This window comes from Crocuta crocuta, unplaced genomic scaffold, assembly GCF_008692635.1.
Source record: "Crocuta crocuta isolate KB4526 unplaced genomic scaffold, BGI_CrCroc_1.0 scaffold443, whole genome shotgun sequence".
Lineage (NCBI taxonomy): Eukaryota > Metazoa > Chordata > Mammalia > Carnivora > Hyaenidae > Crocuta > Crocuta crocuta.
In genome coordinates this window covers 936,619-940,364 of record NW_027529446.1, presented here as the reverse complement: position 1 = coordinate 940,364, position 3,746 = coordinate 936,619, and positions in this window count along the sequence as shown.

The window sequence follows — 3,746 nt, the reverse complement described above, 5'->3', positions numbered from 1 at the left end:
TTTCTTCTTGCGTGAACTAGTGTTCATTTCTTTGCCTGGCTTTGTTTGGTTGCCTTTTTTTTCCCCTTGATTTGTAGGAACTCTTTGTATAAGAAGGACACACATCCTTCTGTTACAATGTTGCAAATCTCCCCTCATCTAATCTCATCTGTGCGTCTGTTTAATTCAGAAGTGTGTAGTTCTTAGAGAGTTAAATTTGAAGATCTTTCTTTTTAGAGATCTTGGCTTTGTGCCTTTCCCACCCCCGGAGGGCAAGGAGGTGGGAGGGGGATGGGGGGGCCTGCCGTTGCGGAGACTTCCGGTCCTAGGAGTGCGAGAGCCCAGGTGAGTCCAAGCACTTCTCGCCCACGGATCCTGCCTCCCACGCGCCCTGCTGGCCATTTGGAAACGCCAGTCTGCCGAAGGGCAGGTCGGGGCCCGGTCGGGCCCGGAAACCTGGGAATCCCAGGAGGGCCAGTCATCACCCCCGAGAGGAAGAACCAGGGGCTGCCTCCCTCCCTGGGCCTCTCGGAAGACTTACTTGTGCAACCATTTACATTAAAAAGAATTTTTTTAAATGTTTTATTTCTGAGAGAGAGACAGCGTGAGCAGGGGAGGGTCAGAGAGAGAGGGAGACACAGACTCTGAAACAGGCTCCAGACTCTGAGCTGTCAGCACAGAGCCCGACGCGGGGCTCGAACCCACGAACCGCGAGATCGTGACTTGAGCCGGAGTCGGACGCTTAACTGACTGAGCCCCCCAAGCGCCTCCTGTTTACACTTTCTTTGCAAACACAGCCGGGCCCTGTCAAGCCCCAGCCAGGAGGGAGCGCGTGTGGTTTAATTTAGCTTTTTGGGGCCTCAGTGTCCCGCTCTGCCCAGTGGGGCCCATCGCAGCGCCCCCCCCGTGGGTGCAGGAGGTGCTGGGGATGACCGCCTAGTCCCGGTGCCAGACGCCAAGCCGGCACCGGCGGCTCCGCGGGCTGCCCCTCCTGCCACACCTGGGACCTCCCTCCGGCGGTCCTGGGCTGACCCCTTCACGTGGCTTTGGTCAACGGAGCGCGTGCCTCTGTGCCTTGGTTTCCCCATCTGCAAAAAGGGTGCCGTAGAGGCCACCACTCCCCGAGCCGAAGTGAGATTCAGTGTGGTGCGTGCAGGGAAAGCGAGATGTGAGCAGCTGTTAGAAATCGGAAGGATGACCTACCCCAGCCCTGATTTTCAGAAGGGGAAACTGAGGCACAGGAGGGGCAGCCTCTGCCCGAGTCACACAGTCAAAACAGAGCAGGACCAGGATTTGAACCCAGATCTGTGGGCGAGCTGGGCCCAGTGGCTTCACCCCCTCCCCCGGCCCCATCGCTTAGGCCCCAAACCCGGCCTCAAGAAGCAGCAGCCCCCGTACGATGCTGCCTCCGCCTTCGTGCCGCCCCCCAGGCCCCCGAGCACCGCGTGGAGTGGGAAAGCCTCGTGCACTGCCCTTGGGACCCTAATCCAGTTACTGGCGGGGGGACCGGAAACTGCAAAAAGTGAGCTGCAAGATGAGGCCTGGCTTGCTCTGGCGACCAGGGAGGCTTCCTGGAGGAGGCAGCACCAGGAAGGTGAGAGCCGAAGGACAGGAGGAGCAGACAGGGGAGGAGCCCTTGCGGGGGCCTGGCGCCAGACGGGATGGCCAGGATGGGGGGCCGGTGCCACTGACCGCCAAGGGCTCCCTGTGGCCCTCAGAACTGCCCAGCGGCCCCTTCTTCCTGGTCACCCTCAGCAGCCTGGGCCTTTGAGGGTCAGCCCCCCCGGAGCCCCCAGAGAGACCACATTGCCGGCCTGGCTTTTCCCCAGAACGTCCGAGTCAGACCCCAGCTCCTCGGGCAGGCAGGGCGCTGGCGGCAGAGAACGCCCTCCCCACGTTTCCGGAAGGCGCCAGGAAACAGGTGAAACAGGTGTGTGAGCCTTGCTAGCCTCGGGCTGGGGCCTCAGTTTCCCCAGTGGAGCAGTGGGCCGGTTTACACCGCCTCATCTATGAAGCTCGGGGAGCCGGAGAAGAGGGTTGCACTTGGTGTTCCGGGGGAGACAGGGGCACCCCTCGCTGCCACGGGCAGAGGTCAGCGGGGCCACCCTGTGAGTGGGGGCGCGGGCGGGCGGCGGGCGGCGGGCCGGCTCCCTGTCCGCTGCCCACGCCCCCTCCCCAGGAACTAGGAGGGACAGTGCTCACGGGGGCCGCTGAGGCACCCCGTGTTTGCACAGGCCACCCCGGAATGTGGCGGGACAGGCCCCGGGGGCCCCTGAGTCAGGAGCCGTGGGCACTGGGCCGGGAGGGGGAAGGGCCGCCCCAGGCAGCTGGCACCGCTCACGGAGGTGGGTGTGCACCAGGCACCGGGTGGGAAGAGGCTCTGTGTGGTCGGGTCTGGTCCGCAGCTGGGGGGCCCTGCCTGAGCTTGGGGTTCGGGCTGGGGCTGGGGCTCGGCCCAGGTCAGCCCTCACTCGCTCGCTCGCTGCCCCTGGTGCACAGCCGCCTGGCCAGGCGCCCGTGGGGCCCGGGCATGGACGGCACATGAGCTTCCCGTGCCCTGTTCATTCCTGCCCCCCGCGCTGAGATGTCCCTGCTGGGGGGGCGGCACCACTATTAATGCACCCAGCTCCCCAGACCCCCACCCAGCACCGATGGGGGGCTGTCTCCTCACCCCCACCCCATCGAGAGCCTCCAATCGCCCCTCAAACCTACCCCTCCCCTGTCTGTCTGCTCATCACCCCCACAGGCCAGCCCTTCTTCCCCCTGATGTCGGTCTCCAGCACGTCTCAAATCCCTGCCATGGCTCCCTAGTGCCCTCACCGTTAGAGTCCGACCCCACCCCCTGACCTTGGCTCCTTTCCTTTCCATTTCTCGGGGCTTAGGCTCCTTGCATACATGACACGCGGCCCCACCTCCCAGCCTCTACCCCTGCAGGCTCCCCAGAACGGGGCTGGGGTGACGACAGCTATATCCCACCCACTGGACATCCAGCATGGCCAGCCGCCCCTGCGTCCCCGCCTGTCTCGTGTCCAGGGAGACCCCAGCCCCAGGCCCACCCGCGAGGCCCTATGGAAATCAACCTCCTTCCCAAAGGCAGGGGGGAAGGGAGGGAGGGAGGGAGGGGCCCTGCCCCAGGCCCCTGCAGGAGGCTCAGGGGGAGTGTGGACACGTCTGGGTCAAGCCCCTCCATGGGGGTCTGAATGGGCCAAGAACCCCCCAGCTTCAGTGGCTGTCGTTGTCCCTGCGTGAGTGCACGCTGGGGATGATGACACGTCTGTGCCGGGGTCTGGCTTCAGTGACAGCGCCCCTCCGTCCTGCCAGGGCATCTGAAAACCAGCGAGGAGCCGGGGGGGGGCGGGGGGTCTTCTGACACCCCAAGAGAAGGTCCCCACTTTGGAGAAAAATGAAAACGTGTCAGAAGGGTGGCCCCAAGGTCCTAAACTCAATTACATTCTCTCTGTGGACAAGTGTGACCTGAATGCCTTCCGTGTCTCTCCCAGAAGTCTCCTCCACCACGCCTGTCCCTTATCTCCCCCACTCACTGCTGACACTCTGTTCTTGACATTAGTTTTGCCAACCAGAAGTAGGGGTCCCCTGACTGTGGGGTCCCCAGCCTGGGGTGTGGCTTGGGTGAAGGAGGAAGCAGGCGGGAGAGGCAGGGCGCTGGCTCTGGCCTGCCCAGGCCCAGCAGGGGAGCACCCAGAGGAGACAAAGGCCGTAGGCAGGCAGACAGGGGCGGGGGGGCGGGGGGGCGGCCCCACGGGGCC